General features: G+C 43.5%; 1 pseudogene; it reads left to right on the top strand.

Moving 5' to 3' along the window:
- Positions 1 to 3,947: 3,947 nt before the first annotated feature.
- On the top strand, positions 3,948 to 4,066 carry LOC112480515 (annotated as a pseudogene).
- The last annotated feature ends 5,510 nt before the right edge of the window (positions 4,067 to 9,576 follow it).

The following is a 9,576-nucleotide window of genomic DNA, read 5'->3' as shown; positions in this document are numbered from 1 at the left end:
TTGCATGTGGGTGTCCAGTTGTTCTAGCGCCATTTGTTGAAAAAATGATCTTTTCTCCACTGTTATTACCTTTGCTCCTGTGTCAGAGACCTGTCGCCTGTATTTACGTGGGTCTATTTCTTTTTCTATTCTGTTCCATGTTCTTGCCCCAACATCACGCTGTCATGATTCTGTAGCTTTATAGTGAGTCTTGACGTCAGGTATGTCAGTCCAACCCTGTTTTTCTTCCTCAGCGCTGTGTTCGCTATTCCGAGTCATGCTTCTCCATATAAACTTTAGAATCAATTTGTTGATCTTCACAAAGCAAATTGCTGGGGTATTGATTTGAATTGCATCAGATCTATAGATAACGTTGGGGAGAACTGAAATCTTGGTAAATCTGAGTTTTCCTATCCACGAACATGGAAAATCTCTCCATTTGGTTAATTCTCTGATTTTGTTCTTCAGTGCTTTATAGTTTTCCTCATGTAGAACTTGTATGTATCTTGTTATATACCCAAGTATTTCATTTTTGGGTGCTAATGTAGATAGTATTGTATTTTCAATTTCAAATTCCACTTGTTCATTGCTGGTATACAGAAAAGCAATTGACTTTTGCATGTTAACCTTGCATCTGAAACTTTGCTATAATTGCTTATTAGTTCCAGGATTTAGATAATCGATTTCAGAGCTTTCTTCTTGTCTAAGTGTATGCACATACGCATTTGATGCTATACGTTTTCCTCTAAGGACTGCTTTTGCTGCAACTCACAAATTTTGATTAGCTGTGTTTTCATTTCCTTTTAATGAAAAAATTTTAAATTTCTTTTGAGATTTCTTCTGAATTATATGTTATTTAGAAATGTGTTGTTTAATCTTCATGTATATTTGAGTTTTCCAGTTATCTTACTGCTACTGGTTTCTAATTTAGTTTCATTGTAGCCTGAGAGTAGATATTGCATGATTGCTATTCATTTAGATTTGTTAAGGTGTGTTTCGTGGCCCAGAATGTGGTGTATCTTGATCCATGTAAGCTTGAGAAGAATGTGTATTTTACTACTGCTAGATGAAGTAGCCAAGAGATGTTCATATCCAATATATTGATGGTGTTGTTGAGTTCGACTGTGTCCTTACTGATTTTCTGCCTGCTGAATCTGTCCATTTCCCACAGAGAGGTGTCGAAATCTCCATCGATAGCAGTGGATTCGTTTATTTTGCCTTGCCATTCTATCGGGTGCTACCTCACATATTTCGATGCTCTGTCATTAGGAGCCTACACATTAAGGAATGTCTTGTCTTCTCGGAGAACAACTTCTTTATCATCATGAAATGCCCTCTTTATTTCCGATGAGTTTCCTTGCTTTGAAGTCTTCTCTGTCTGAAATTATTATAGTTGCTCCAAGTTTCTTTTGATTAGTTTTAGCATGGTATATCTTTCTCCATTCATTTACTTTTAATCTATATGCATCTTCATATTTAAAGTGGGTTCCTTATAGACAACATGAAGATGGGTCTTGTTTTTTGATCCACTCTGAAAATTTCTGTCATTTAAAGGATGCAGCGAGACCACTGGTATTCAAAGTGATTATTGATTTAGTTGGATTAATATTCACCATATTCATTTTCTATACTTTGCCTGTATACTTTATTCCTTGTTCCTGTTTTTGTCTTTCACTATTATTTTTTGCCTTTCATTGAGCATTTTATAATTCCATTTTTCTTCCTTAGCATATCAGAGAGATAGATATATATTTACTTGTTTAATGGTTGCACTAGAGTTTGCAATACAATCATGTGCCACTTAACGACAGAAATACATTCTGAGAAATGCCTCGTTAGGCGATTTTGTCATTGCGTGAACATATACTTACATAAATCCTGATGGTATCGCCTACCACACAGCTAGGCTATACGGTATACCGCTGTGGTATATGTGGTCTTTCATTGACCAAAACGTTGTTATCTGATACATGACCATATTTATAACTAATCCCAGCCCACTAGCATGTAACGCTTCACGGAAATTTGAGTACCTTATAATGACAAGATAATCCTCATTCCTCCCTCTTTTCTCTTGTGTTATTGCTGTCATTCATTTCACTTATATGTAAGCATATATATATATACACACATAAGGTATGTACATAAGCATACATAATCAGATACATTGTTGCTATTATTTTGAACAAACTGTTACTAGGAAAAATAAGAAAAAGACGCATTAATTTTATCTTCACTTATCCCTTTTTTGAGGCTCTTCTTTTCTCTATGTAGATTAAGGCTTCTGACCTGTATTATTTTCCTTTTCTCCAATGAACTTCTTTGAATATTTCTTACAAGGCAGGTCTGGTGGCAACAAATTTCCCCAATTTTCGTTTGTCTGAGAAAGTCTTTATTTCTTCACTTTGGAATAATAATTTGACAGGGTACAGAATTCTAGGTTGGTGTTTTGTTCTCGTTCAACACTTTAAATATTTCACTATACTCTTGCTTGCGTGAATCTGCAGAGAACTTGAATGTGATTTTTTACTGCTGATCCTCTATAGGTAAAATTTTCTTTCCTCTAGTTTCTTTCAGGATTTTTTTCTTTATCTTTGCTTTTTTAGTAGTTTGAAAACGATACGCCTGATAAGCCTAGCTGTAGCCTTTTGGTATTTTCCTGCTCCGAGCTTTCCTGGATTTGCAGGTTGGTGTCTGATATTAATTGTGGGGAAATTCTCAGTGATTAATGATTCAAACGTTGCTTTGTTTCTCTCTTTCTCTCCTTTTGGTGCTCCGATGATGAGTATGTTACACCTTTTGGAATTGTCTTGGATAGTCTGCTCTGATTTTTTTTTTCTCTTTGATTTTCAGGTTGGGAGGTTCCTATCGTCATACACTCCAGCTCAGGGAGGGACCCTTTCCTCAGCCACGTCAATCTGATAAGCCCGTCTCAGACACTCTTCATTTCCGTTAGTGCTTTTGATCTCCAGCATTTCTTTTTGGTTCTTTCTTACGATTTCCATCTCTGCTCACACTGCCCATCTGTTCTCGCATGCTGTCTACGTTATCCATTAGAGCTTTAGCATATTAATCACAGTCGTTTTAAATTCACAGTCTGATAATCCCAATATCCCTGCCATGTCTGTTCTGATGCTTGCTCTGTCTCTTCAAACTCTGTTTTTTTGCCTTTTAATATGCCTCATAATTTTTAAATTGATATTCGGACATGATGTACTGGGTACAAGGAGCTGCCGTAAACAGGCCTTCGGTAACATGGTGGAGAGGTGTGGGGCAGGGCCTCCGAGTGAGCCTGTGCTTCTGGAGCCTGAACTTTATAAATGTTTCTCGGTTTGTTTTTTTTTCTCCCTCTTCGTTTGGACAGGATGGCGAGAGTAAACGGGAGTTGGGTATGTCCCCTCCTGAAGGTCAGTTTGGCTCTGACAAAACCCCAGTGGTTTAGGTTCCGGTTAGCCGGTTTCTCCGGAGGGCAGGCCGTGTTAAGGAGAGAATGCTCTGGCCTGTTTCGGAAGTTCATTTTCCCCTCCCGCTACCAGAAGCGGGAGGGGATTTTTCTCCGATATATCTTGCGAGAAGCAGGTCGAGTTCCTGGAGGTAAAACTCATGACAATGTGGATCCTCCTGGAGTTTTTAGCTCTTAGACTTGTCCTAACTGAGTCTCCGGCAATTTGTCAATTACAGTTCAGGGTTTCCTGCCATGGCTCTGGTTCCCATGGAGATTTGTGACTATCTGTACCTGCCTCTCTGTCTCTCTATTTAGGGGGTGGCAGTTTGCCCTTTGACCCCCCTTCTCTTACAGATCTATGAAGAGTTGTTGCTTGCTCAGTCGTCCAGCTTTTCACCTGTAGTTAGGTCGGGGTGGTGACTTCCAAGCTCTTTACATGTGAAACTAGAGGTCTTTTAGGTATTTTCTTATATAGCATTACGTCTTTTTTTAATTGTAATAAAATTTACATAAAGAAAATTTACCCTACAGCTGTGCCACCCTGAACGTGCCCGATCTTGTCTGATCTTGGAAGCTAAGCAGGAGAGGACCTGGTTAGTACTTGGATGGGAGACCACAGAGGAATACCAGGTGCTGTAGGCGTTTAAAAAAAAAAAGAAAAGGAAATCTACCATCCTAAATGTACAGCTCAGTGGCACTGAGTGTATTCACACTGCTCTGTAGCCGTCACCGCCAAACATCTCCAGAACTCTTTCTCTGTAAAACTGAGACTCTACCCATTAAATGGTAACTCCCCACTGCCCTTAGCCCCTACTTCTGGCCACCGCCATTCCTTCAGTCTCTCTGAATTTGATTAGCTAGGTTCTTCATGTGAGTGGAATCATAAAATATTTGTCCTTTTGTGACTGGCTGACTTCTCTTAAGTTTCCTGCATGTTGCAGCCTGTGTCAGAACTTCACTCCTTTTGAAGGCTGCATGATATTCCATTGTATGTATATTTCCTATTTTGTTTATCCATTCATCTGGCAAGGAACGTTTGGGTTGATTCCACCTTTGGATAATTGTGAATAATGCCGCTATGAACACGAATATGCAACTATCTGTTTGAGATCTTGATTTCAATTCTTCTGGGAGGACACTCGGAAGTGGCATTGCTGGATGTGCCAGGTTTATGTTTACTCTTTGAGGAACCGCCATACTGTTTCCCACAGTGTCTGCACCATTTACGTTCCCACCGGCAGCGCACAAGGGCTCCGAATTCTCCGTCTCCTTGCCAATACTTGCCATTTCTGTTTTTAAAAAAATTTATGATAGTCATCCTATCGGGTGTGAAGTGGTATTTCACTATGGTCAATTTACGTCCCGTTAGTGACTTTAGATCACTAAGGCACATCCTTGGAGCCCAGTCCCCCACAGACTGCCCCCAGACACCCCAGACACGCTGCCAGCCCCCTGGAGCTGGTTTGGATAGAAGGCACACACTCCTGTCACCCAACTTTTGAAGAAGCTTCATCCTGCAGCAGTACAAAGGGGAGGTACAGAGGCCTGTGTGGACATTGTCACAGGACTGCAGCCCAGTTCCGTACTAAGGAGTGTGGGCTGGCTTTCTGAGTGTCAAGTTCCTCATCCCTGTAAACATGACAGCATTTCTGCTAGTTTCTGCATCATGCAGGACGGCGGTGTGGACGCTCACCAAGTCCGAAGGGTGTGTTTGGAGTGGTCTGCCTTGGCAGAAGCCATGGAGCTTATCTAAAATTTACTGAGGGGGACTCTGGGGAGCCCTCCTCAAATAATTGGGTACTGAGCCTCTCAAAGAGCTCAACCTGGGGGTGGGAGGCCACGGTAACCGCTGCCAGGGAAAAAGCACCGAGTCTAAACTCAGGACAGAGCCCTTAAGTGGCGGAGTTGCTGCTTCTCGCGGGCCCCTCCAGGTCTTAGGTGGGCATGGAGGCTGACGGTGGGGTGGGGGGAGGGTTTCATTAGGGAAACTCCCCGGCAGCCAGTCTGGAATTCAAGGAGTTGGGGTCTGCCAGCCCAGCGCTGCCCAAACTGTGATGTGCCTCTGGTCACTGGGGATCTCGTTAATGTGCTGATTCTGATTTAGCAGGCTGGGCGGGGCCTGAGAGTCTGTGTCACTGACAAGCCCCCAGGGGACGCTGATGCTGCTGGTCGCTGGCCCACCTTTGAGTCACGAGGACCTGGAAGACCTCTGAGGTGCTATCTTATCCTGAAACCCCCTCAGTCCCCCGGGACCTGGCCCTGCACCTACCTCCGAGGCTTTTTCTGATGACCTTTCCCTGCTGCCCGATGAAGAGCTTGGTCTTGTGTTTTCTGCTGCTGTTGACATTCACGTGCTAAGGAGGTTTTTGTTTAACGGCATAAAGCTTTGCTCCCCGAGGTTGGGGAGTGTGTCTCTCCAATCCTTTGCATCTGCCAGCATGCCTAGCACAGTGCAGAGCGAGTAATGTGTTCTCAGGACTGTTTATTGAAGGAATAATAATAACGGCCCTTCATCCGAGTGAAGACTTCACAGTTCGCAAGCACCCCCGCATGCTTTAATTCATTATCTACCGCTTGTCTTCCACGAGCACACAGTTCCTCCCGGTCTACTCGCTAGGTGTGAATTTTCTCATTTTCATCATCACAGCGATCCTGTGAGTTACCTGCCTGCGAGGAAGGGGAACCTATTGTTTGGACAAGTGTGAAGCGTGCTTCCTAACAGACGGTGGCAAGCCTGGCATCCGTCGCCGCCTCCTGGAGGAGAGGTGGGCCCACCAGCAGGAGCAGGGGCTCGCTCCTTTCTCACTAAGCCATCTCAGTGGTGGCTGGCCAGTGTTTCTGAGTCCCAGCCCTCTGGGCCCCCCCCGACAGTGACAGTCATCCTCCCTGGGCCAGTCGCTCTGTGGCGCAGACCATCATATGGCCTCTTTCCTGTCCTTCGTGGTGAAGGCCCTTGCCCTGCAGAGAACAGCTCAAAGGACTGGATTCAGGTCCTGGTTCCATCACTCCTGATCATGGGACCGTACGCCAGGCGCCAACCCACTGAGCTTTGGTTTCCTCTTCCGTAAAGTAGGGTCATGCTGTGTCCCCAGCAGGGCCGTAAAGCGGGGCCGTGGGGCTGTCGTGAGCCCGCACCAGCAGTTCAGTGTGAAAATGCATTGTGCATTGTGAAGGGACGTACATGCTACTTATTAATCAAGAGCATATGTTGGAAAACAGAATTGCTTCATTTTTTTTGAGTTTGGGTGTTTACACAGAGGTATTCTCAAATGCGCGATCGTTTGAGCAGCTCATCTGTTTGTCTTGCTGTGTAAAAAAATAAGACGCGAACCCCCACGGAAGCCACCAGCACTCCTCACAGTCCCAAAGTTGATTTCCTTTGTCATCTTGACATTTCCCAAGGGTTTGCCAGAGTCATCTGACATCAGGACGGCAGCTTTGAGTTAAAAGTTAATTATTCTTCTTTATTATTTATTCTTTACTGAGGACACTTGATTTTTTTAGCGATTTACTCTTCTTTGCCACTATAGACGTGGTGATTAGAATGTCTTGTGTACTATACCATAGATTCTTTAAATGTGATTTATCCCCATCACTGATTTAAAACTCTTCCTTTATAAGTTTATGCTCCTGATTCTGCGACAATGTTCAGGGACTTCGGCCGGCTGGGCCCAGTGCCTCTATGGGGGCTATTAGGTTCATTGTGTGCATATATAATTAAGGGATTTCAAAACACAAATTACCGCCTTTGGGGCCAATAGCCAGCACAGCTACCATCTATCATGTCAGCCCCTGAGAAGGCTGTGTGTGTGTTTGGTAAAGTAAATTAACATACAACAACTTTGCTTAAAAGGACACTCAAATTTAAGATGTGGCAAGAAGCAGGAAAAACAAACAATACAGGGATCCAGGAAGAGTCAAAACGGTATATTTAGACGAGGAGAAAGTCCTGCCTCGCACCTTTCATCCCCTGCGGGTTATTGTACAAGGCTGCGTAAATATGCCTGGTCCCTCTTCCCTCTTGTTGGTCTGCATCAGCTCTGAGGGACCTTTGGGGCCTCGAGCACGTCGTAAGTTTTATCCTTTGGAAGCAGGTTATGAAGACAACGGAACGGCATTTTGGAGTTTGGGAACTGCGAAGGAAATCGCTCATCAGTTGAGTAGGCGCGGAAGGGCGTCTCAGACACCACCAGCCAGCGAGAGGCCCGCCTCTGGCTTCTGCATCCAAGCTGGGATGCCTGCTTTTGGTTTTGAAAGTTGGTTTCTTCCTGACACTGTAGCATCGAATTTTTTTAAATTTCTTGGCCACCAGTAAAACCAAGTTCAGGGCTAATACTGATACTTTAAAAAATACAATTGTCCTTTGGAGCTCAGTTAACAGAAGCAAGTTCTTTAAAACAGATGTGTTTGTGCCCTGATGTTGATGTGGACCCGAACTGGCTATTCGGCTGGTGTAGAAGTTTCCACGTCTCCTAAGAAGGAAGTGAAATGATGGTTCTTCATGCAGAAAACTCTCAAATCCACCATTTATGCTTCTCAGCGGTAGCAGGCTGGCGCGTGTCTTTGCGTACTTGCTCAATGTGTATTTTATACATAAAGATGAGTCGTTTTAAAAAGCAAACTGAACTTATGACTTTTTGCCTTATTTTTGCCCTCTCTACTCTCTGAACACTTCCCCAGGTCAGCAGATATTCGAGCACTTGATTTTTGATGGCTGCAAAGATTCTGTGACTTAGCCGAGACAGCTCCAGCGAGGACCCTCCCACCTGTGACTTTGTCCGGTCTACTATAATTTCCTTAAGACAAATTCTTAGAAATAAGGCGACTGTAACAAAGGTTATACCCATGGACATTACCACTTATTCCTCTTAAAATAGCAATTTCCTTGGTAAAAGAAGTAAATCCCTTTAAGACAAACCTGGTGTAGTTGTTGTAGTAGTCACGTAGAACATCTCGGCGAGAAGGGCTGAAGGTAAGCGCTGGCACCTGCCTCTATTTCAGGAGAAGAGATGGAAAATGACAAAGAGACACAATGTGTATTTTATACATAAAGATGAGCCACGGCTCCCAGGGGAATGAAAGCACAGGCAGTCCTCCGTGGGCGGGACAGACAGCCTAGGTTCTTTATCCACTGAAGGTGATTCAGTCCAGAAAGGGTAATGGGATTTGGAGTTTTGTAAAAGAAGTGGCTGTTGCACTGAGTTGTAGCTGGAATCATGATTATAGAAGGTTCCAGAAGCTTTACTCAATCAGGCAGCTTACAGAGTATTGGTTTTTCGTTGAGTGGAATTCTGTAGGATACGAGCACTAGAATGTGAGCAGTAGGTTGGCTACCAAGCTGCTTCTTTTCAGTTCGTTAGAGAAGAGCTGAGTCCCCAGATGTCATTCACGAACTGCCTTTGACAATATATTTTCTTATGAGCAGTCACCTCAACGGGAAGCTGTGGTTTCTGCCTTCTCAGCAGCCACCCACCCACGTCTTCTGGTAATGGCTCCCTAATTTTTCTAAGGAGACAGCTATTCCGCACTCTCAGTCCATGTGTTTTGGATGGGGTTGGTCCCACCCTTGGGATCCAGGAGATGACACATCACCTAGATCAGACAATCAGAATATGCCATCTCCTCGAGCACCATAATTAACTTAGGGATGGTGACCAAGTTCACCTCCTCAGAACAAATCTCGGAACTTTTGCCTGAGCAATTGTTGAAAGGTTCTTCTCTTTTTTCTTTGAAATTATAGTTGGGAGATGTCACAAAACGGAGATATGGAAATATGCATTCTGAAGATATAATGTGAGCTCCTTGATCCAGATATACTAAAAGTGGGGCTATCCCTGGAGTTTTCAGTTATTGGAGAATAAATATAATATATAGGTGTGAATATACACACACATATGTATATACCTATATATAAAATTTTATTTTTATTTTTTCTTAAGCCAGTTCGATTTGGGATTTTGCCACTTTTATACAAGATTCCTGATTACTACAGTGATACTAAGTTTCAATTTGATTCAGAGATCTACGTGACATAATGTGAATGTGCTAAGCACCACAGGTGGGCGAATGAGGCCCAGCCCTTTCCTGAAGGAACTCGTAGCGTGGGGCCGGGACACCATGTCTCACAGACAAAGCAGGGCAGGGAAGGGAAA

Source organism: Pteropus alecto, unplaced genomic scaffold, assembly GCF_000325575.1.
Source record: "Pteropus alecto unplaced genomic scaffold, ASM32557v1 scaffold74, whole genome shotgun sequence".
In the NCBI taxonomy this organism is placed as follows: domain Eukaryota; kingdom Metazoa; phylum Chordata; class Mammalia; order Chiroptera; family Pteropodidae; genus Pteropus; species Pteropus alecto.
Note: the sequence above shows the minus strand (reverse complement) of the source record. Positions and strands in the feature narration are given on the sequence as shown.